The sequence below is a fragment of the Cetorhinus maximus genome, chromosome 4 (assembly GCF_964194155.1).
Source record: "Cetorhinus maximus chromosome 4, sCetMax3.hap1.1, whole genome shotgun sequence".
Classification (NCBI taxonomy): Eukaryota; Metazoa; Chordata; class Chondrichthyes; order Lamniformes; family Cetorhinidae; genus Cetorhinus; species Cetorhinus maximus.
The window spans coordinates 19,533,909-19,559,573 of NC_135882.1; the positions used below are offsets into that span (position 1 = coordinate 19,533,909).

At 45.9% G+C, this 25,665-nt stretch overlaps 1 protein-coding gene across 2 annotated transcripts in view; it reads left to right on the forward strand.

Moving 5' to 3' along the window:
* The window catches only part of LOC144679529 (neurocalcin-delta), a 370,337-nt gene that overhangs the window by 112,398 nt on the left and 232,274 nt on the right, over positions 1 to 25,665 (forward strand). For both annotated transcript variants that reach the window (XM_078540016.1, XM_078540015.1), the window contains exon 2: positions 17,457 to 17,510. The gene's annotated coding sequence lies outside the window, so the exon portion shown is untranslated. The remainder of the gene's footprint in view (positions 1 to 17,456; positions 17,511 to 25,665) is intronic.

Below are 25,665 nucleotides of genomic sequence, written 5' to 3' on the forward strand. Positions count from 1 at the left end.
TACTAGAGTCATGTCAGATACATAAAAATTGAAATGACAGAGAGAGAGAGAAAGAAGACAAAACAATAAGTGAAAAAGAATCTAATATCAAATTACTACCCCTAAGAGCAATTTACTACCTACAGGAGTGAGACACCCTTTCTTGGCCTCTGAAGTTGAGTGGCATGTTGGGGTTATACATTGCAAATTGTCCCTATTGATAGGGCAATGAAACAGCAGCCCTAGCTTTCTGTGCTGAGTTTAATTTGTATCTACGACACAAATTATGCAATTTCTTGACACTCGTGGGGAGATTGACGATGAGGCTAATGGCAAAGTGCTGCAAATCATCCTGCATTTTGTGAAGAAAAGGAATTCACAGCTTGTGTCTTCCTCTAATAATGGGGTGCTCTGTGAACTTGCTGTTAATTTTCTGACAAATTCTGGCCACTGACTGAATCAGTGTCCATTTCAAGATTTTAATATTCTACAGAAAGCTAACACTGACTGCACTGTCCCTTGTCTGGTCTTTATCAGCTGTCTTTTGGTACTTCACCCTCTTCTTCGAGTTTGCACAATGATATGGACTTAAGACGGTGCATTATTGGTTCCAAACCTTTCTTGTCAATTGTGCACTTTCCCTTTGAACCAGTTACTAACATGTAGAGGGCATGATAGTTAAGTTATGCCTCTGTCATTTATTAAGGATGTGCCTGTTGAATGTGTCTTCACATACTTAGCCATCCTTGTGAGCTCATTAAACTTCTCCTTGCGCTGTGTGGTGTTTTGAGAGGTGGTGGAGACTGCACTGCCTGCCTCAACTATCTTCCTCCATATTGTCTGCACCATGTTCTTATGGAGTTTCCTGCCCCCTCCCCCTCAGTCTCGAGGAGCTCCTTTCTTGACCTTATTTCAGTGAAGTAATCCATCCATGGAATCGTCCGAAAGTCCAGTTTTCCTCCTTGCTGCTGACCTCATTCAGGTCCTGTTTGACAGTGTTGCCCATCCCGTTACTACCTCCGAAAGAAAAGCGCACTTTTAATCAGCTTCAACGTTTCTACATTCCCCCTGCCAAACCATCTGAAAGGTAATGAAGCCTGCCAAAGTAAAATCTGTCAGGTTAGCTTTGGGTGTCATGTGGATGGGTAGCCTTACAGCTAACCTGATAACCTGAGGGAAATCCGCCCTCCATCACTTTGGGAGGTGCTGAGTAAAAGGCTAATCTGTTTTCGCAAAGGAACGGTGACAAAAATTAAGCATTTTTTTTAGAATCTGAATTATTTACTGAATTTCTTTTTCCCCTGTTGTTGGTTACTGCACGTGCTCATGGCTAAATATGTTTAATACTAAAGGTTCCTTCAAGCTGCGGTGTTGAACAATTCAGACATGCTGCAAACTGGATGATTACTGTCAATGACCTTCAATGGGACAGGTTATTCAGTGTTTGGGACAGAGCGTTTTGGCCTGTTCTTATCTGTTATGTTCTTAGGTCAATGGGTCAAACCATTCTATTCAAATGCAAGCATTCAGTGGAGCACTCTGTGGTGCCTGTTTGTTTAGCAGCTGTATTTGTGTGGGCATGTGCTCCTCTAATTCCTCTGAAAGACTGACTGTGTCAGGTTGAATTTTCCACCTTGATCCGGAAGCCAGGAAGGACGGGATGAGGCAACATTCAGGTAATGAAACCTCTCACCTTCTCACTGCCCAACTCATGGCCGAATCTTACCAACTTTGAAATTTTTCTACCGTTCGGACCAAAAGTGGCGTCACAATCTTATGGGAGGCGGCCAATTAAGAGTCTGCCTCCCGCTGGTTGTCCTTATCAAATGGGTCGGAGCTCCGGACAGTTGGCAGCCCCACTGTGAGAAGTGGGCACTGCTGAAGAAGGTAGGAGACAGTGAGGGTGCCTCAAGATGGATGCGTTGCCTGAAGTTTTCTGAGAATTTGAGAATAAAGAATGGCCACAGCTATTAGAGCCATCATTGTAAAGGGGGGAACCTTCCACAGGACTGCTTGTGACCACAGCTATGGCCTGGCATCATCGCAGCAGCTCTGTGATGGTGCAAATGAGAGCAGTCAGCCACTCCACCCCACTTCCCAACCCCGTCCTCACAGGCTTGCTTCAGGGAGGCCGCCTCCGATCCCTGTGGGGTAGGGGTGGCCGTTTGACATTGGGAAGATCACAACAGTGTCAGGAGCCTGCCCTCCATTGGTTGCCTATTTGGCTACCCACTGCTGCTGGGAATGTAGCTGCCATTGACCCCATCTCCAGCAAGATCGCTCAGAGGCAGAAATGCATCAGGGAGATGATGCATCGAGCTATTTTCAAATTTTGTCTTCTGTTCCACCTCCAACCATGACTCCACGGGGCTGGTTAGATTCTGCTGCTACATTTCTTTCCAATGGCTGCTTATTCCCTACGCGTGATGCTGGAGCCTCAGGTCCTCAGTAATGTTCTCTCCAACATTCCCATCTTGCTGTTCACTGGAGACACCATAAGGAAAGCTTACAGTGGTGATAACAGTCCTGAGGAGGGAAAAGATCTTATAGTAGCATCCTTGCCTCTCTTATAACTTCCTCATTTACCTGCTGCTGGGCTGTGGCCTTGCGTGGGCCTTGACTACTGCCTTTTAGTTCTGATGGTGCAGTTGCTGCACCAACATAATGTTGCAGCTCTGCTGGGTGGGCTACCTCTTGGTGGCGATCCCACTGGGAATCCACCCTGCACCAAAAAAGTGAAGCATTTGTGTCAGGGTCATAGTGGTGGGCAGAGGTCCCAACCCAGTAGGACCCCGCCTGATCTAGGTAGATATTGGGCAGGTAAGGGAGCACTCTGGTTTTCAGAGAGGACAGGTCTACTTACAGGAGTGGCCATTGACAATGAAGCCGAGGAAATAACTGGTGTAAGAATGCAAAAACTCAATAGGATTAGAGAGAGAAGTTACCATATCTCTGCTTGTGGTCAGTCATAGAGTGAGTGGGGGCGGAGCAGGTCTACCAGCCCCAGTGTGTGAGAAAGAGGTGTAAAAGGGAAGGACTCTTCTGTTATTTGTGAGGAATTTATTTTGCAGCAGGAATCTATTTCAGAAGCATTCAGTTGTATACTCACATTGCTGACCTCTGCTGTTTGCCCTGAATTTCTTGCCTGTTGAGGAATCAGTGGAGAGTGCTGAATGCCGATGGCAGCACTGTATGTTTACTAGAGTGCTCATGTCGAGAACTGCCTTCCCCTGTGAAAGCTATTGTCTTGCAGCAAGTAGTTACAAGCAACTCATTGTTTAACATTAAAGTTACTTCAGGTACATATTGTCAGAATAAATCATGATGACTCTTGAACATCAAATGGCGAGTGAATAATTAAACATGAATAATTGATGTGACCTTTTTATTTATCCTCTGGGCATCGCTGCCAAAGTTGGCATTTACTGCCCATCTGTAGTTGCCCCGAGGAGATGGTGGTGGACTGTCGTCTTGGACTGCACCAGGTTCTATATAGTAATTTAATGGTGTGGGACTGGGGTCACATAAGGGCTAGACTGAGATTTTCTTGCCTGAAGGATATTCCTGAACCAGTTGTGTTTTTATGACAACCCAATAATTTCGTGGTCACTTTTTCACTGATGCCAGCCTTTTCATTTCCAGATTTGTAAAATTGGTTTCAAATTCCCAAACATCTATGTTGGGATTTGGTTATTTCTGGATTATTAGTTCAGGCCTTTGGATTGCCAATCCTCTTTGCTAAAACTTGTTTACTTGATTATTTTTTGTTTAGTTAAGAACCTGTCATGATTATTAGTTCCTGAAGCAACGAAAAGTGCAGAGCTCCTTTAGGCAAGGCAGTGCCTTCAGTGGCTAGAATCATAGGATGGTTACCACAGAGAGGTGGCCATTCGGCCTGTCAAGCTGATGCTGACTCTGTGCAAAAGCAATTTAGCTAGCCCCATTCCCTGCAGCCCTGTAAAACCTCTCACTTCAACAGCTTATCCAATTCCCTTTTGAAAGCCACAGTTGAGTCTGCCTGCAAAACCCTTTCAAGCTGTGTGTTCTAGTCATAACCACTCGCTGTGTAGAAAGGGTTTTCCTCACGTTGCCCTTGGCTCTTTTGCCAATCACCATAAATCTGTGTATTCTGCTTCTCCACCCGTCTGCCAATGGGAATAATTTCTCTATCTACTCTCTCTAGACACGTCATGATTTTGGACACCTTTAACAAATCTTTCCTCAGCTCTTTCTTGGAGGAGGACAGCCCTGGCTTCTCCAATCTATTCAGGACACGCTCTCAGTCACAGAATTTATGGATGAAGCATGCCATCACAACCATGGGCTTATCTCTAACTGCAGCTGTATTGTAGCACCCACGGAATGTCTGTTAGTGCTGTGAACTGTAGTAACCTCGCAACGTACTAGTAAATGCAGTTGTTTTTGGTACAACATGGAAAAAATTATTCTGCTGTGTCACACTTGCTTTACTTGATTTGCTCAAGTGGTCTGTCTTTGACTCTTCTGGAGATAATTTGACTGAACTGGTGTGGCAAAGCGCCTTTATAGCCAGCTGGCTTACAGTCCCTCAATTCCCACTGGGGGACGTGGGGGAGTTTGTAGGAAGTGACTTGGCTATATGCTGTACAACCTGTGAAGCAGCTACGCCAGGAGGGCATATACAAGTGTGTAAAATTGCGAGATACAGGGCTGAATCTTACAGGCCACCCACGGGTGGGAAAGCAGGCCTGTAAGTTAGGGTGCCGTGCCATCCGTGGTGTGACTGCTGCCTGCCAGCCTGTGCCCATCCCCGCCCCCGTAACAAAGTTATGAATGGCGGGGGAGGCATCGGGTGGATTGCCTGCCTGTGGCACAATTGAGGCCGTTAAGTGGGCAATTAATGTCCATTTAAAGGCCTCACCCCACTGCTGCACTGATTTAACAAGGCCGGCATTCAACGTGCAGCCTGGCAGGTTTAACCCTGCGGGCTGCTGGCCAGTTAAAGGTCGGTGGGGGGTTGGTGGGTACCTCTTGCCGGGGCCCCTGGAACCAATCGGAGGCCACTCCCTACAGTTTTCCTCCCCATGTCCCTCGTCCCTCCTGCCCTGTCCAACATGCCACCCCCACCCCCACACCCCTTCCCCACCACCCCTTCCCCACCCCCACCAACCCTCACTGGGGCCTGTCAGCCTGGCCCCAGTGAGATCCCAGATGTACCTGAACGTCCGGGTCCATTGCTGAACGCCACCTCCTTGGCCTACCTGCAGTACCAGCAGTGGCCACCGCTCTGATTGGCTGACAGCTCTATAATGCGGGACTTCCACTGCTCCGATTGGCCGACAGCTCTATAATGCGGGACTTCCACCGCTCTGATTGGCCGACAGCTCTATAATGCGGGACTTCCACCACTCCGATTGGCTGACAGCTCTATTATGCGGGACTTCCACCGCTCCGATTGGCTGACAGCTCTATAGTGTGGGACTTCCACCGCTCCGATTGGCTGACAGCTCTATAATGCGGGACTTCCACCGCTCCGATTGGCTGACGGCTCTATAGTGCGGGACTTCCACCGCTCCGATTGGCCGACAGCTCTATAATGCGGGACTTGCTCCTGGAGAAGGACGGAAGCCCCACCTCATATTAATTAAAGGGCCGTCGCCCAAAAAATTAAAGCGGGACGAGCTGGCCCAGTGGAGATGGGCTCCCCCACAACATTTACGTTGGGGTGTGGGGAGCCTACCCTCAGGGTATAATCCAGCTCACAAACTCCAAAAACCTGGCCCTGCAAAATTACATAATCCTATGTACTAAAAATAGAATTTGATTTATTCCATTTCTATCAACCAGCGGTCCTAATTAGAAACAGACCAAATTGACAAATGCAGCCCCTAAAGCATTAGTAAATCCCATAATAAAAATGCGATTCTGACTATTACAGTCACCATAAATCAATGATCCTGGCCTTTGAAGATATCCAGGTTTTGATAGTGGGCAGGACACCATCTTGCTCCTTGCAATTCTCCCTTAAGTAAAAAATAATAATTAGCACAATTTTCCAATTTGGAGAATGGGTGTAAATGCTATTATGAAAATAATACTTAATACTGATATTTTATATATCCCTGGGGCACGGGAAAGCATTTTGAAAGTGCTCATCACAATTACTCACTTTTGAAGTGCAACGATTGATATTTTCCCCAGTACAGCTGGCCCTACAGTATTTGCTCCGGCACTAATTGGTTTAAATGCTTGTTTTGGTGTCAGGAAATTAATGCCAGGGTTGATCAGGGGGTGGGTGGAGATTAGTGCAAGGATAAGAGGATATGTTGTACACTAGTGCTTTACAAATCTTGCTGTACGTGGGAACCTTCCGGAAAGGCAGCCTCAGAATTCTGCCCTTTGTTTGGACTTGGTCAGAGCAGACGGGCAGCGAGGCAGGAGACTGAGGTGGAATTTAATTCCAAATTTTTTTAATTCTTTGATGGGATGTGGATGTCGCTCGAAAGGCTGGCATTTGTTGCCCATCCCTAATTGCCCTTGAAATGAACGGCTTGCTAGGCCATTTCAGAGGGCAGCTAAGAGTCAACCCCATTGCTGTGGGTCTGGAGTGACATGTAGGCCAGACCAGGTAAGGACAGCAGATTTCCTTTCCTAAAGTGCATTAGTGAACCTGATGAGTTTTTACGACGGTCCATGATAGTTTCATGGTCACTGTTACTAAGACTAGCTTTCAATTCCAGATTTTATTATTGATTTGAACCCTTGTCCCCAGGCATTAGCGTGGGCCCCTGGATCACTAGTCCAGTGACATTACCACCTCGCCACTGTCTCTCCTTTTACTCTCTCCCATGAGAGCCTCTGATGGTGGGGGTTGGGCATTGGGTAGAGGGGGGGAGGGGGGGTGAAATGCTTCATCCACCCACCCTCATCCCTTCTGTCCTGACATCAATTTTGAACGTATGTCCTGTGGAACCAAGGCACCACCCCCTGAAGTCGCTTGTGTGGCCAGTGGTATGTAAAGCAGCTGAACAGGGTTGGATGATCACCTCGTGCCTAATGCTGTGCTCCAATGGCAATCAATCCAAGACAGGCCGGATAGTGTTGGCATGGGAGGACCCGCCAGTGAGGGAGCAGCAGTGAATGACATTGGAGCCTTCAACATCATTGGCCTGTGCCCTCCCCCCATTCCCCACCTTCACAGGAATGGCAGGGGATTTGGGAGGGGGTTATGGCAAAGCCGGATGCGGGAGGGGAGGCAAAAGTTCCGCATCCGCCGTACTCCTGAGCTGAAGTCTGGAAAAATTCTTGCTTGGTTCCCAGAAGCAATTGTTGGTCAGGGAAAAATGGACAGTGGAAGGGTCTCCTCACTGATGCTCACCACCTGCACGTTTTGTAGTGCTCGTGTATTTTTTGTGTGAGGGCTTGTTAAGAGGACAGAAGAACCAATGTGACGTCCAATAAAGTGAATGTGATGATAAAGGCTCCTGCGTTCAATTAAAAGGGCCTTCTCCACAAAAAGTGGTTAAATTGTTAGTCAGAGCCACATTCATCACCACTAGGATGGCAGCTTGAATAAAGCAGTGTATCAGCAACCTTTTGTGTAAAGGATTTGTCCTTCTTTTGTATAAGTGTGCTGTTTAAAAATACTTCCAGTGATTGGTAATGACAGTCTGGGGAAGATGGCTTGGGAGAGTCCTGACTACGTGAGGGAGCTGAATCATAAGAAGTTGAACATTGTGTTAATGACCTTTGCTGGATTCAGCTTGTCTGCAGTAAAGTTTTTCCAGTTTGGCACTTATAGCAAAATGATCTCTTGTGACTGCTGCAAACTGCGATTTTGTGCAGGTGATTAAGAACATGTTTAATGCGTTAGTGGATACATGATAAATAATTAAGGGACAGACATGTCACCGTTTCTAATGAATGTTAACTTGTCTGTTTGCTCCACCAATGCTGAGTGAATTTCTGGCATTTTCTATTTTTATTTTGAGCCAGCGAGCGGTTTTGTGCATCGTACCCTTCACCGCTGATCCATATGCTACCTGTGTGAATGGTGCTACGATTGATGTAGGGTTAATGGTGCTCACCCATACAGAAACTCACAGATAGGTTTCAGACTAGTAGCAATGTTTCATCTGAGTGAGGTTTTCAGTTTTGGCAGCAGCTTCATTATGGCAGCCGAGAAATAACAGATGACAGAGAATACGGAAGACGAAGTATTATTCTTTTCAAAAAAAATTCATCGGCACAGAACCAACTATTTAGCTTTTAAGAAAACAGCAGCATCTGCATTACGTTAGTCTCCGCAGGAACCCAGCAGGAAGGGTAGGCCCTTTAGTTCATCAAACCTGCAGTTATTTTGTTAGAGAGGGCAACACTTTTGTCTTTTTAATCCCAAATCCTTGCCCTTGCTTCAAATCCTTTAACAACCTCATTTCTTAACTAAATTCCGACCTTCCTTTTAAATGCCTCAGTTGAATCCACATCTGTGGCCTACCTGTGCAATACATTCCACATCCTCATGATTATTCGCATGAAGAAATATTTCTGGATTTGTTCTTTACTGGTTTTGTTTGAATTTTTCCTAACCCTGGATTCTCCTGCAGGAGGTCAGAACCTTTACCCTGTCAGTTCTTAGTGTTGTTTAAAGCACCGTGAGCTAGATTTTCCTCTTCTGTCCATCTGGGGTGCTGGGATTTCTGGGCACTTGCTCAACAGATGTGAGTGAGCCTGCACAATATAGTGATATACCTGCTTAAGGGAGAGGGGGAGATCCGAGCCTCCACACCTCCCTCACCTCTCTCTCTCTCTCTACATTCACTTGATACGTCCGTGGAGGGAAGCTTGAACATTGCTGGTGCTGTGGCTTGTTGTAGACCCTGGTGCACCAGAGGCTCTCTGGCTGTTCCAGGATAATCCAAAGATGTGGAGGGCACTGTGATAAATTGTAGCAAAGCCCCTCAGGATGATCTGAAGACTGCTGCTCTCTAGCAGTCAGAAGGACCCTAATGTCAGCTAAAATAATAGCCTCTAGACTGCAGGCTATCCTCCATTTATCTGCACTAATACATGGTGTGGACTACAGGCTATCCTCCATTTATCTGCACTGATACATGGTGTGGACTACAGGCTATCCTCCATTTATCTGCACTATTACATGGTGTGGACTACAGTCTATCCTCCATTTATCTGCACTGATACATGGTGTGGACTACAGTCTATCCTCCATTTATCTGCACTGATACATGGTGTGGACTACAGGCTATCCTCCATTTATCTGCACTGATACATGTTGCGGACTACAGGCTATCCTCCATTTATCTGCACTGATACATGGTGTGGACTACAGGCTATCCTCCATTTATCTGCACTAATACATGGTGTGGACTACAGGCTATCCTCCATTTATCTGCACTATTACATGGTGTGGACTACAGGCTATCCTCCATTTATCTGCACTGATACATGGTGTGGACTACAGGCTATCCTCCATTTATCTGCACTAATACATGGTGTGGACTACAGGCAATCCTCCATTTATCTGCACTGATACATGGTGTGGGCTACAGGCTATCCTCCATTTATCTGCACTGATACATGGTGTGGACTACAGGCTATCCTCCATTTATCTGCACTGATACATGGTGCAGATTACAGGCTATCCTCCATTTATCTGCACTGATACATGGTGTGGACTACAGGCTATCCTCCATTTATCTGCACTGATACATGGTGTGGACTACAGGCTATCCTCTATTTACCTGCAATGATACATGGTGTGGACTACAGGCTATCCTCCATTTATATGCACTGATACATGGTGTGGACTATAGGCTATCCTCCATTTATCTGCACTAATACATGGTGTGGACTACAGGCTATCCTCCATTTATCTGCACTGATACATGGTGTGGACTACAGGCTATCCTCCATTTATCTGCACTGATACATGGTGTGGACTACAGGCTATCCTCCATTTATCTGCACTGATACATGGTGTGGACTACAGGCTATCCTCCATTTATCTGCACTGATACATGGTGTGGACTACAGGCTATCCTCCATTTATCTGCACTAATACATGGTGTGGACTACAGGCTATCCTCCATTTATCTGCACTAATACATGGTGTGGACTACAGGCTATCCTCCATTTATCTGCACTAATACATGGTGTAGACTACAGGCTATCCTCCATTTATCTGCACTAATACATGGTGCGGATTACAGGCTTTCCTCCATTTAATCTGCACTAGTGCATGAGTGGACTGCAGGTGTAATTTTCCTATCCTTTAGCTTGCAAGATTGAATGAAGTTCTCTGAAAGTAAGCTCCCAGATACAGTGCCAGCCAGCTTCGGTTACTTCTTTTTACATTTCTCATTTTACCTCACTTTTTCTACATTGGCCAGGTTGGTGTGCAAACCTGGAGTGCAGTTCACCTATGTTTTGCTCGATTAAAATCCTTACGCCACATGAGTGTTTCCACATCCTGCTGATTTTTCCATTTTTGAAAGCGTGTCCTGTGGTATTGGGTCATCGACCTGTGGTTGTGTCTTTCCATCATCCTGAGATATTGGCCGGAATCTCCTCCCCCCGCACGAGGTGAGGAAGGAGGCAGGTGGGCTTGAAAATTTGGTGGGTTGGCATTGGGACCAACACCCAACCCCTTCCCACCTCCATTGGAAGTAAGTTCCTGGGAAGGCTCATGGTCCACATTCCCGCCTTGCCTCCACTTGAATCCCTTAAGTGGCCAATTAATGACCACTTAAGGGCTTCTTCTGACCTTCTCTGCAATCTTCCCAGCTCCAGATGGGCCTCCTGACATGTGGCCTACATGCCTGGTAAAACAGTGTTGGCTGCATGTCAGTAGGTTGGGGTGGGGGATAATCTCGATCTGCACCAATCTGTGCGCGATAGAGGGCATGGACATGGGGTAGGGAGTGTTGGCCACTGACAGCTACACCACTTTCCCTGCAACCCCTAACCTTCCCCTACACACCATCCCCCCCGCCCCCAGCACCAACAGTACTTGCCATTTTCCCAGGTTGTCCCACCATCCTCGATCCTGGGACCAAGGGTGGGGTGAGGGGTGGTAGCTGTTGTTCCGGCAGCCTCCTCTGTGGCACTGCTCAGTGCAGGAGTTGCTGGCTAGTGATTGGCCCTGGTAGATCTTGGCGAGCAGTAGGTTATCTTCTGGGGTCCTCAGTCTGGAGAAAGGCCCACTGCTGTCCACCTAATTGCCTAATGGGCAGAAGATACAGTGGGCCTTCCTCCCCTGAGTCAGCACAGGTGCCTCGCCACATTTTCAGACAGCGGGCGAGACACCCACCAAGAACAAAAGATTCCACATTGTCATCCTTCACTGGGCTGTCAGATCCTTGGAAGAAAGAATCGGTTGTTGCACTGAAGATGTTGTGGATGGCAATTATAATGGTGGATATTCCACATCACCGCACTCCAGGATTTCGGCCCAGCGACACTGAAGGATTGGCTCTATAGTTCCAAGCCAGGATGGTGTGTGACTTGGAGGAGAATCTGCAGGTCGTGGTGTTCCCATGTGTTTTTTGCCCTTGTCTTCTAAGTTGCAGAGGTCACAGGTTTGGGAGGTGATGTCAAAGGAAATTTTGCGAGTTGTTGTAGTGCATTGTGCACTGCAGCTGTGCGCCAGTGGTGGAGGGAGTGAATGTTTAAGATGGTGGGTGGGGTGCCAATCAAATAGCTGCTTTCTCCTGGATGGTGTTGAGCTTCTTGAGTGTTGTTGGGGCGGTATTCAGCCAGGCAAGTGGAGAGTATTCTATCACATTCCTAATTCCCAAAGCCTATCCACAGGAGGTGAGTTACTCCCTGCAGAATTCCCAGCCTTTGACCTGCTCCTGCAGTCACAGTATTTATATGGCTAGTCCAGTTAAGTTTCTGGTCAATGGTAACCCCCCAGCATGTTGATAGTGGGGGATTCAGTGATGGTAATGCCATTGAATGTCAAGAGGAGATAGCAAGAGGAGATAGTTAGGTTTACCTGTTGGAGATGGACATTGTCTGGCACTTGTGTGATGTGGATGTTACTTATCATTTATCAGCCCAAGCCTGAATGTTGTCCATGCTGGGCTGCTTCAGTATCTGAGGAATCGCGAATGATATTGAACATCCCCATTCTGACCTTAGAACGGAGGGAAGACCAATGAAGCAACTGAAAGTGGTTGGACCTAGGACACTGATCTGAGGAACTCCTGAGGTAATGTTCTGGGTCTGAGATGATTGACTTCCAACAACAACAACCATCTTTCTTTTGTGCTAATTATGACTCCAACCAGTGGAGAATTTTCCACCTGATTCCCATTGACTTCAGTTTTGTTTGTGCTCCTTGATGCCGCACTTGGTTAAATGCTGCTTGGATGTTGAGGGCAGTCACTCTCACCTCACCTCACAGTATCATAAAATTGCTATAGCGCAGAAAGAGGCCATTCAGCCCACCATGTCTGTACCGGCTCTCCGAATGAGCAGTTTACTGGTGCCATTCTCCTGGCCTTCTCCCTGTAACTCTGCATGTTCTTCCTTTTCCGATAACAGTGTAATTCACTTTTGAGTACCTCAATTGAGCCTGCCTCCACCACACTGTCAGAAAGTGCATTCTGGACCTTAACCACTCACTGCTTAAAAAATATTTTTATCATATCACTTGTGCTTCTTTTGCAAATTACTTTAAATCTGTGCCCTCTCATTCTCAATCCTTTCACGAGAAGTGTAATAATAATAGGGTAGTAATAGTGGGGGATTTCAACTTCCCCAACATTAACTGGGTTAGTCATAGTGTGATAGGTTTAGAGGGAGCAGGATTCTTAAAATGCATCCAGGAGAGCTTTCTAAGCCAATATATAGAAGATCCTCCAAGAGAGGGGGGCAGTCCTGGACTTAATTTTAGGTAATGAAGCCGGGCAAGTGGTAGAGGTATCAGTGGGGGAGCATTTTGCAGATAGTGATCATAACTCTGTTAGATTCAAGGTTATTATGGAAAAGGACAAGGATGGGCCAGAAATCAGAGTTCTAAATTGGGGGAAGGCTGATTTTAATAAGGTCAGATATGATTTGGCCAGAGTGGACTGGGAGCAGCTACTTTTAGGTAAATCTGCATCACAGCAGTGGGACTCATTCTAGAAGGAAATAGGGAGAGCACAGGGCCAACATATTCCAGTAAAGACAAAGGGTGGGACCAACAAATCCAGGGAACCCTGGATGTCGAGGGATATAGAGGATTGGACAAAGAGAAAAAGGGAGGCTTATGTCAGATACCGAGGGCTCAAAACAGTGGAAGCCTTAGAGGAGTGTAGAATGTGTAGGGGGGAACTTAAAAAGGAAATTAGGAGAGCAAAAAGGGGGCATAACTAGGGAAAGAGTAGGGCCCATTAAGGACCATGGTGGTAATTTGTGTGCGTGGAGCAGGAAGACGTAGGTAGGGTTTTAAATGAATACTGTGTGTCGGTGTTCACAAGTGAGATGGACAACGTAGTATGGAAATCAGGCAGAAGGACTGTGATATAATTAAAGAAATTATCATAGAAAGGGATGAGGTTCTAAGTGGTCTGGCAGGCTTAAAAGTAGATAAATCTCCAGGCCCGGATGAAATGTATCCCAGGCTGTTGAGTGAGGCAAGGGAGGAGATAGCAGGGGCGCTGGCAATAATTTTCAATAGCTCCCTGGCCACAAGAGAGGTGTTAGAGGCCTGGAGGACAGCCAATGTGGTACCGTTATTCAAGAAGGGAGGAAGGGATAAACTAGGGAACTACAGGCCAGTCAGTCTAACCTCAGTCGTGGGGAAACTATTGGAAGCAATTCTGAGGGACAGAATTAATCTACACTTGGAGAGGCAGGGATTAATCAATGACAGTCAGCATGGTTTTGTTAAGGGGAGGTCATGTCTGACCAATTTGATTGAATTTTTCAAAGAGGTGACCAGGTGGGTAGATGAGGGCAATGCATTTGACGTAGTCTACTTGGACTTCAGCAAGGCCTTTGATAAGGCCCTGCATGGGAGACTGATAACAAAGGTAAGCGCCCATGGGATCCAAGGCAATTTGGCAAATTGTATCCAGAATTGGTTGAGTGGAAGGAAGCAGAGAGTGATGGTCGAGGGGTGTTTTTGTGACTGGATCTCTGTGTCCAGTGGGGTTCCACAGGGATCGATGTTGGGTCCCTTGCTATTTGTGGTATATATAAATGAGTTAGATTGAATGTAGGAGGGTTGATCAGTAAGCTCGCGGATGACATGAAAATTGGTGGGGTGGTAAATAGTGAGGAGGATAGCCTTAGATTACAAGTGGATACAGACGGGCTGGTCAAATGGGCTGATCAGAGGCAAATGGAATTTAAGCTGGATAAGTGTGAGGTGATGCACTTGAGCAGGACAAACAAGGCACGGGAATACACGATAAATGGTAGTACCCTGGGAAGTACCGAGGATCAGAGGGACCTTGGTGTACATGTCCACCGGTCCCTTAAGGTAGTGGGACAGGTAGATAAGGTGGTTAAGAAGGTATATGGGATATTTGCCTTTATTAGCCGAGGCATAGAATATAAGAGCAGGGAGGTTATGCTGGAACTGTATAAAACACTGGTTAGGCCACGACTAGAGTATTGTGTGCGGTTCTGGAATCCGCATTATAGGAAGGATGTGATTGCACTAGAGAGAGTGCAGAGGAGATTTACCAGGGTGTTGCCTGGGCTGGAGAGTTTTAGTTATGAGGAGAGATTGGATAGACTGGAGTTGTTTTCCCTGGAGCAGAGGAGATTGAGGGGGCACATAATTGAGGTGTATAAAATTATGAGGGGCATAGATAGGGTAGACAGGAAGGAGCTTTTCCACTTGGTGGAGGGATCAATAACCAGGGGGCATAGATTTAAGGTAAGGGGCAGGAGGTTTAGAGGGGATGTGAGGAAGAATTTTTTCACCCAGAGGGTGGTGGGAATCTGGAACTTACTGCCTGAAAAGGTGGTAGAGGCAGAAACCTTCATTACATTTAAGAAGTATTTGGATGTGCACTTGTGATGCCATGGCATACAAGGCTATGGGCCTAGTGCTGGAAAGTGGGATTAGAATAGTTAGGTACTTGTTTGACCGGCACAGACTCGATGGGCCGAAGGGCCTTTTTCTGTGCTGTAGACCTCTATGACTCTATGAAGAGTGGGAACAGTTTCTCCTGAACTACTCTGTCTAGATGCCTCATGATTTTGAATACCTCTATCAAATCTGCTCTCAGCCTTCTTTTCTCCAAGAAAAACAGTCCCAACTTCTCCAATCTATCTTCATAACTGAAGTTCTTCATTCCTGGAACCCATGAATCTTTTCTGCCCTCTCTCCAATGTCTTCACATCCTTCCTAAAGTGCAGCACCCAGGACTTGGACACAATCCTCCAGCTGAGGCTAAACCAGTGGACTATACAAGTTCAACATAACCTTCTTGCTCTTCTACTCTATGCCCCTATTTATAAAGCCCGGGACACTGTATGCTTCATTAACCACTCTCTCAACCTGTCCTACCACCTTCAATAACTTATGCACATGTACACCCAGATCCCTCTGCTCCTTTAGAGTTGTATCCTTTGTTTTATATTGTCTCTCCATGTTCTTCATACCAAATGAGTTACATCACACTTCTCCTCATTGAACTTAATCAGCTCCCTGTCCGCCCATTCCACCAACTTGTCTATGTCCCTTTGAAGTTCCACACTTGAGGAGGAGGCAGATGGATCACCCACTCAGCACTTCTGGCTGAAGATTGTTGTTGCAAATGCTTCAGCCTTGTCTTTTGCACTGATGTGCCGGGCTCCTCCATCATTGAGGATGGGGATGTTTCTGCAGTGGTCTCCACCAGTGAGTTGTTTAATTGTCCGCCACCATTCACGACTGGATTGGCAGCATTGCCGGGCTTTGATCTGACCCATTGGCAGGGGATTGCTTACCTTTGGCTATGGCATACAGCTTCCATTGTTTAGCATGCATGTAGCCCTGTGTTGTCCCTTCACCAGGTTGGCCCCTCATTTTTAGGTATACCTGGTGCTGCTTCAGACATGCTGTCCCCCACTCCCCATTGAACCGCGATTGATCCCCTGGTTTGATGGTGATGGTGGAATGAAGGATCTGCTCGGCAATGAAGTCACAGCTTGTAGTTGAATACAATTCTGCTGCTGATGATGGTCCACAGCATCCCATGGATGACCAGTTTTGAGTTGTTAGATCTGTTCTCAATAGAGAGTATCCTCACTGTGAAGATCGGACCTCGTCACCACATGGACGGTGAGGCGTTCGGTCCTTATGGACAGATGTGTCTGCGACAGGTAGATTGGTGAGGACACCACCTGGACCAGCTGCTGCAGGTCCAGTCTAATAGATACGTCCTTCAGGACATGGCCAGCTCGGTCTGTAGCGTTGCTATCAAGCCATTCTTGGTGGTAGACATTGAAGTCTTCACTCAGGGTACATTCTGTACCCTTGTTACCCTCAGAACTTCTTCCAAGTGGTGTTCAACAATCATCAGCAGTAGGAGGATGGTAGTGGTTTCCTTTCCTGTATTTGACCTGGTGTCATGAGACTTCATGGGGTTCAGAGTCAATGTGGAGGAATCCCAAGGTAACTCCCCCCAACCTCTGGTGTGGCCTGTCTCATACTCAGGGATGCTGAAGGTGGTGTCTGGGACATTGCCTGTCACATATAATTTGGTGAGTATGACTATGTCTGGCTGTTGCTTGACTTGTTTGTGGAGCAGCCCTCCCAATGTTGGCACAATCCCCCAGATGTTGGTGAAGAAGACTTTGCGGGATCGACTGTGTAGGCTGTGCCTTTGTCGATGCCGGGTTGACGTCTGGTTTTATCCTTACTCTAATTTTTTATAGCAGCTTGATATAACTGAGTGGCTTGCTAGGCCATTTCAGTGGGCAGTTAACAGTCAGCCACATTACTGTGTCACACGTAGGGTAAGGACGGTAGATTTCCTTTCCTAAAGGGCATTAGTGAACCAGATGGGTTTTTACAATAACCCCAGTGGTTTCCTGGTCACTGTTACTGAGACGAACATTTTTAATCCAGGTTTACTAATTAACTAAACTTTGGTTGCTGCTCCAATATCTAGTGCAACTCATGTGGATTAAAGCTTGTGTACTTGTATCACAACAGAATATTCATACAATTGCCATAGCAGTCTACTGATTGTAAATATAGTGCCACCATTTAAAAACAGTAAGGACTATATGAGCTCGTGCTGAAGATTGTGTTTTAGGGGGTAATTTTCTGAATTTGTACTCCCAGTGATGAGCTTTGCTGAAAGCATATGTTGGAAAGTCGGGCACATGTGGCGCTCTACTAACCATTATTACTGACTACTAACCGTTATTCGAAACTCAGTTAAAAACTCATCCACCATGCGGACCTGAATTTCAAATAGATGTTTCCAACATCTTGTCAGAAGTGTGAACTTGCAAATAACTTGGAATGTTTCTGCCTCTTACAGTGAACAGAAGACCAAAGTTCCAGCTCATCAGAGAGAAGCAAAGATAAATTCCAGGTAGGACAAAAATAAAATTCAAGTATGAGAATTATGCGGATCAGTTTTTGTGTAATGATATGCTTTATGGCAGAATCGTGTATTTAAAATTAAATTTTATACATTTGTGAAAGAAGGTGCGCCATCTTCCACATGAGGCTTGAAACCGAGGTCCCATCTGCCCACTTAGGTGGATGTAAAAGGTCCCAGGACTCTATTTGAAGAGGAGCAGGAATGTTCTCCTGGTGTCCTGGTTGATATTTGCCCCTCATCCAGCACTGTCCTGATGCACAGCCACAGACCTGAAACGTTGGGTGGAATCTTCCGTTCTCAGCAGGTGTCTTGCCCACTGCCTGAAAAAGCGGTGAGACACCCTGCACTCACTCTGAGGAGGAAGGCCCACCATATCTTCTGCCCATCGGACAATTAGGTGGACAGCGGCGGGCCTTCATCCCGACTGAGGACCCGGGAAGGAAACGTACCACCTGCCAAGTGCTGCCGGCCAATCAGAGGTTGGCAGCTCCAAGGGGAAGGCCGCGGCTGTTGCCGGGGCGACATCCTCCAGAGTCCCAGGAGTGCGGAGCCACCCAGGAAAATGCCCAGTGCTGTTGGGGGTGGGTGGGGGGTGGCACGGGGGGTGGTCTCACAGGGTGGGATCACTGGGAGAGAGGTGCAATGGGGGTCAGCATCAAAGGCTGGGAGATAGCTGTCAGCGGCCACCCCCCCCTGCCCTATGCCCATGCCTGCGATCATGTACAGGTTAGTGCAGATCGAGGGACCCACCCACCACCCCCCTCTCCCCTCACTCTGCCAGCTGACATGCAGCTCACACAGTTTTACCAGTCATGCAGGCCGCATGTTGGCCAGGTCCGTCTGGTGCTGGGGAGATTGCAGCAGAGATGGGAAGATGCCTTAAGTTGTCGTTAATTGGTCACTTAAGGGACTTGAGTGGAGATGGGGTGGAGGGGTCGGCCATGGGCCTTTCCGCCCAGAGTTTACTTCTGGTGGAGACGGGAGGACATCGGGTATCGGCCTTGACACCAACTGACTGAATTTTCAGGCCCGCCCACTGCCTTCCTTGCCTCCTGCGGGTGGAGAAGTTTCTGGCTGTTAACCTCAGTTTCTTTCTCTCCACAAATGTTGTCTGACCTGCTGAGTATTTCCAGTATTTTCTGTTCTTATTGCCGTCAAAAACATTAATTCATTATTGTTGATGGTTAATGAACAGCGTTCAGTGCAAGGCAGCAGGTTTCTAAACCCCCTGTGTTCCATATGATAGCTCTACGCACAAAGCACCAACACATCTGTTTTCTATACGGATGCTGACTGACCTGTTGTGTGTTTCCAGCATTTTCTGTTTTTGCTTCAGATTTCCAGCATCTGAAGTTTTCATGCCTTTTTCTTTATTTGCAAACTTTGATATCGGTGGTGAAGTGTAGACCAAAGCAATAAAGGTGCAGACAGTTGCTCATTCTTTCCAGGCACATTACAGCCAGTGTCAAACTAACCTTGACTCCCCTGCTAACTGACCTCTGAAGTAAACTCACCACAGGAGTATTGTTCCAAACCCTTTGAAGGTATACTCAAACAAAGCTCATTCATAAAGGACTGCATTTTTCATAAAGTAATTTAATTGTTGATTATTAGAAACTCTTTGTCGGACCTGAAGGACATCGTCGACCCCATTGAAATATCTGAGACGATTGGAAAGCCATCAAAGACACTGTAAAACAGAGAAAATCCACTGCTCTTGTGTTCTACTGAAATCAGCAGATGAAAACCGTTTTATTTTTTAAATAGAGCTAGTCCTTGATATTCTGAGATATATTCTAATTCTCCATTGATTCTCAGCCAGGTAGCCTGTCTGTAACCCACGCTGAATGTGTATGGAACTTTCTCGTCATTTTCTGTGTGAACACAGGTCAATAAATTCTTGTGTGCGATTGCTAGGCTGATTCTTGGGATCAAGGGCTTGGCTTACGAGGAAAGATTGAGCAGGTTGGGCCTTTACTTTTTGGAGTTTGGAAGAACAGGAGGTGATCATATTGAATTTATCCGATGGGGCTTGATACGATTGACGCTGAGAGGATGGGCTGAATTTACAAGGTGATTTGGGATGTCGGTGGAAAGCGGTCCTGAGCCCGCACTTGTTGGCAGGGGCACTTGCTCAGCAACTTTACCACAGGCGGCCTCCTAATTGGCTGCCCGTGGACTCGCTGTCCAATTAAGGATAGTGGGCGGGCTTGTCCATGCTGCCGGTCCTATCACAGAGCCGGCAGCTCCGAAGCTGGGGAGCACCGCCTGGGAAAGGTGGTCATTCCTGAGGAATACAGGAGACCTCATATCTTCAGTAGGTAAGTAAAAAAGAAAAAGAATTTAAAAGAATTCATGAGGCCGAAGGTCAGAGGGGAAACCCCTCTGAGGAGATAGTTGGGTCTGTGGGGGCTGCCTTCCCTGCCCATGGCCCCCTCTTTGTTCCATTAAACCATCCCCCAACCCTGGGCTGTGGCTGGGAGGCCTCCTCCACTTAGCAAAGTGTTGGCGGCCCTGTAAAATGGCCCCTAATTGGATTTTTACATAGGTAAATCAGCTGCCACCTCCTTGGGGTGGATAACCATTCCACATCCAGCCCCTCTGTCGGTAAAATGCCCCCATGGCAGGACCACGTCAGAGAGCCAATCTGACCTGTCTCCCTGTGATTTTACTGGTCATTCCACCTCCCACACCATCTCCCGGGGGCTGAATTGGCAATGCCCAATGTTTCCTCTCATGAGGGAATCAAGAACTAGGGGATTAAAAATAAGGGGTCTTTCACTTAAGACTGAGGCAAGGAGGCATTTCTTCTCTTAGAGGATCATTAACCTTTGGAATCCTCTTCCCCAGAGTACAGGGGAGACTGGATCATTGAGTATACTCGAGGGTTAAAGTAGATGATGTTTTATCTACAAGGAAGTCATGTTTTATGTGGGGCAGGGAGGAAAGTACAGTAAGGCTACAATTGGATCAACCATGATCTTATTGAATCGCAGAGCAAGCTCGAAGGCAAAGGGCCTGCTCCTCTTCTCATGTTCTTATTGGTGGTTACAAATTTAAATTGGTAATCTAAGGTGGAAAAAAAGTACTTTTTTTTGCCTTAATGACTGAATTTTTATCTCATTGATGCGGTTCAATCTTTTGTTGGGTTTAGCATACCATACACATTACAAACGCAAGCCTGGAATTTACACATAACAATATTAATGTATGACAGTTAATCAATATATGCAAAATTATTCTGTCCCCTATTGTACGAGAAATATTAACTCATTTACTTGTCCCGGCCAAATTTTTCTCCTTCAACCAACACTACCACAAATAGAAATACCTGGAAAAACTCAGCAGGTCTGGCTGCCAGACCTGCTGAGTTTTTCCAGGTATTTCTATTTTTGTTTTGGATTTCCAGCCTCCGCAGTTTTTTGTTTTTATTACTACCACAAATAGATTGGAACCTAACTGTGTTCAAAATGGCTGCCAAATTTGCTTGCATAAGTCATTCCACTTCATTACACGTGAAACACTTTGAGCAATCTGTAAGGAAAAATTATAAATGCCAGTCTATCTTTCAAGTATTTGAATGGGTCAATCCCACCTTTAAAATAGTGGACTGAGGAATATCATTAACTAGCTGAGCATTCACATACTAACATTAGCTACATTCAGTTCAAAACTTTGTTCACAAATGAACAGACCTTTGCAAAATAATGAGGACTGATTTTCCAAATTTACTTTTTTTCAAAATGTTGGGCCATATTCTGAGGTTAAAAAACAATAATGGTGATGCTATTAGCATTTACTGTTATGTGGAAATCGGACAGCAAAACCTGGTGACTGCTAATGTGCAGGTAAAACACGAAAGCCTGGAGATCGCTACCTGAGATGCCCTACTCCTTCAAAAGCATCCCAAAAACACCATCTTCAACAGCATGAAGTTGCTATACTTGCCTCATAGGTAAAGATTAAACATGCCAGAAAAAGTTGGAGCTTGTCCATTCCAGTGTAAGTACACTCTTAACAGTGTGACAAGTTTTAAATACTGCCAAACAACCTCTCTGGCGTAGATTTTTTTTTACAAGTGTGGAGTCTCATTTGTTCTTCTTCCAATCATTGTTGGAGATTAAAAAAAAAGCAATAAACCCTTTTTAAACATTTTTTCTCTGTTTCTATTATTGCTCTGAGTCCAATCTTCCACTCCAGGACTTTGAAGATGGAAATTTAAGACTGACACTCCAGTGCAGCACTGGGAAACTATTAGAGGTGTTATCTTTTGGATGGGAAGTCAAACCAAGGCCCCTCCTGTCTTCTCAGGTGGATATAAAATATTCCACGGCCCCATTTTGAAGAAGAACAGGGCAGTTCTCCTTGGTGTCCTGGTCAATACCTATCCCTCAATCAACACCACAAAAGCAGGTTATCTGCTCATTATCACATTGCTGTTTGTGGGAGCTTGCTGTGCACAAATTGGCTGTTACAGTTCCTACATTACAATAGTGACTACACTTCAAATGTACTTCATTGTTTGAGTGTTGTAAAGTGCTTGGGGATGCCCTGTGGTCGTGAAAGGTGCAATCAAAATACAAGTCTGTCTTTCTCGCTCTCTGGGCGGGATTTTTCGCACCCGCCCGCTGACGGGATTCCGGTCCCGCCGTAAGCCAATCGGCTTCTGGCTGGGGCGTTACCTCGCCCGTGGCGGGTCCTGCCCGCAACGGGGCCGGAAGATCCCGGCCTCTATTTTGCTTTCCGTGCAGGATTTGGTCATTCATTCACTATTCTAACTTACGACTCCTGGTTCAGGTTGTGTGCTGTACATTAACTATTCTTGAATCTGATTGATTAAGGAGAAACGCAGGGTGGGATTGTCCGGCCCTGCCAAGAGTCAATGCACTTTTGGCTGGGCTGCCCAATGTCCCGCAGCGGATCCCACCACAATGTGGCTGGAAAATCCCGGCCACAGTTACTTGCCCTGATCACACCAGCCCTAGATGGCATCTATGGATTGCTGGGCTTTTTTGGGTGCTCGGCTGAGAATAAGTTGCCATCCAAAATGCATAGAATTGTGGGCAACTCCAAGTGGAATGAACGTCTGGCACTTTTTGTATGTTGCTCAGAGCAAAATCCCAGCCCAATAGACGTTTCAATTGCGTGTTCCCAACCGATGAGGCTCCACATCTGGAGTGTGCACTTTGAAAATCAACCCAATAAGATGGCTTTTTTTATTCGTTCATGGGATGTGGGTGTCGCAGGCTATGCCAATATTTATTGCCCATCCCTAATTACCCTCATTCGGAAGGCATTTAAGAGTCAGCCACATTGCTGTGGGTCTGGAGTCACATGTAGGCCAGACCAGGTGAGGACAGCAGATTTCCTTCCCTAAAGGGCATTAATGAACCAGATGGGTTTTTTATAACAATTGGCAATGGTTTCATGGTCATCATCAGACTTTTATTTAATTAAATTCAAATTTCACCATCTGCCATGGTGCATTACCCTGCATCTCAGGAATACTAGTTGAGTGACAATACCACTACACCACCTCCTCCTCCGGCTTACCTTGAAATGTATTCTTTAGAATGGCCTCATGCAGGCGTAGTGAAATCTTTGTTAAAAAACAAGTATAGAAATTACTATTGAGATGGCCACAGTAAACACACCATCCTTTCACTTCTCTGACAACGTTTCAAATTCCAGTCCAATGGGTCGGCTTTTGCTCTTGACTCTAAGGCTTGTATTCGAAGCATGTGGATAATTTCAATAGAGTCTTTTATTAAAATACGGGGCCGCATGATATAATTGCCTACAGGCTGGCACTAAAATGCAGACCTTGGTGCAGATTTGCTGCTGGAAAAACTGGGAACCTTCCAGGGGATTCTCTTCTGTATTTGGGCTCAAGTCATGTTAACAGCTGGGCAACCTCTCCATTTTCACCATACTGAACCTGACCCGGAGGTGCTTGACTCTGACACTGATGACAAAATTGGGAAATCAGTCCATCTCCCCAGCATCCTCAAACTGATCGCTGCAAAAGTTCATTTATGATTTTAAAAAGAAAAATTGAAATCCGAGACGGAGTGATTTTTCCTTAGTGCCTCTTTGAGGAAGTTGTGACAGTCCTTGTGCCAAGTGCTGCGAACTAAAGGCCGACATAGTTAAGACATTCAGGACTATCTCCTTTCAGCCCACACAACTGTAGATCTCAAGAGCGATACTTCCTTTTCTTTGGGTCGCAGTAGTTAACTTTCTATCTGACGTAGAGCTGAAAGCCAGTGGGTTTGTAATCAGCTTTTTGCTCCCATTTTATGGAGCCCTAGCTGCTCCACATCATGAGCCTGCTTTGCCAGCTGTCTGTGGTCTGCAAACAAAAAAAGTGTTTAATAAAAATAAAAAGATGTGGAGTAAAATTCTATTTCCTTGTGGCAAACTTTATTTCTGTCCTAATGCTTTAATTGAACACATGTTGATGTTGCATCTGCAGTTCTATTTAACCTTGGCTGAATGACACCATATATAAACCACTTCTATTTTCTAACTGCATTACAGATCATTACTCGATCTTGAGATATTAAGGAATTAAAATTCCACCCCTGTTTTATAATAGAGGAGGCGCTGTGCAGCTCAGTGGCTATCCACTGGGATTTATATGACTGATATAGAAATACAACGAGGAGAAATCGGCTTCTGTGTTGTATTAGAGAAAGAGGCGAGGAGACATTGACCTAAAGTTTAACAAAACAAGACCGAGAAGCTGCGTGCACTATTTACGTTCACCAAAATGGAGAATTGAAAGCTATGCCCTGAAATGACCCCATGAGATGCTGGATTTTGTCCATAATTTAATTCTCTTGTTAATTTGCTGTGTTTATTTGTTAATGCCTGTGCCGCAATATCGAGGAAAGGAATCCCAGAACAGCAGAAAGTCAGATTCATAACTGAATATTTAAGAAATGTTTGCCGATGTTGTGAAAATACGTCCTTTCATTTCACCTGTTGAATTCTCACGCTGGGGCTTTGAATGATTGCAGCATTTAGAGGCGGTGAGCTGGTAGTGAGCTGTTTTGCACCACGCTCGATGGAAATGTTTTGTGGTGAAGCCAAAGTGCCTTTGCTAAAGTCTTATTTTGTACAATGCAAATCCTTCTGGGGTAAATCTGACTCTGGCTGGCTCAGTTCTGAGGTGTACTCTTGCACGCGCAACACCCTGTCCACCAATTTGTCCTTCTGAATACTGCTAATACACCAGACTCCCCAAAACCTGTCCACCATCTACAAGGCACAAGTCAGGAGTGTGATGGAATACTCCCTACTTACCTGGATGAGTGCAGCTCCCACAACACTCAAGAAGCTTGACACTGTCCAGGACAAAGCAGCTTGATTGGCACCACATCCAGAAACATTCACTCCCCCACCACCAATGCACAGTAGCAGCAGTGTGTACCATCTACAAGATGCACTGCAGGAATTCACCAAGGCTCCTTAGACAGCACCTTCCAAACCCATGACCACTTCCACCTAGAAGGACAAGGGCAGCATATAGATGGGAACACCACCACCTGGAAGTTCCCCCCCCAAGTCACTCACCATCCTGACTTAGAACTACATCACTGTTCCTTCAATGTCACTGGGTCAAAATCCTGGAACTCCCATCCTAACAGCGCTGTGGGTGTACCTACACCACATGGACTGCAATGGTTTAAGAAGGCAGCTCACCACCACCTTCTCAAGGGCAGCTAGGGATGGGCAATAAATGCTGGCCCAGCCAGCGAAGCCCACATCCTGTGAATGAATAAGAAAAAAAGTAAACCTGGATTCCTGCATTAATCTGTGCTCATTGAATCCAAGAAAGAGTAAAGAGATGCAATATTATTGGGCTGTTGTTTTTCAAAGTACCGGGTGCAATATGGATTTTGAGATTTGGGATATTATTAACAGTGCAGCCATCAGTTAGAACCAGTAACCAGAGCGAGATGTATTGGATTCACTTCATATGTAAGCACGGCTTAACACTGGGGCTAAGGTTACATCAACAGACCTGGAAAGTTTCTCATTTCTAGTGACAGCCATTGCATTTCATAATTTAAAAAAATCTTTGTGCCTTATCTGTTCAAAGAAAACCTTAATTTGGAAAGGTTTGCAGCTGAAGTCG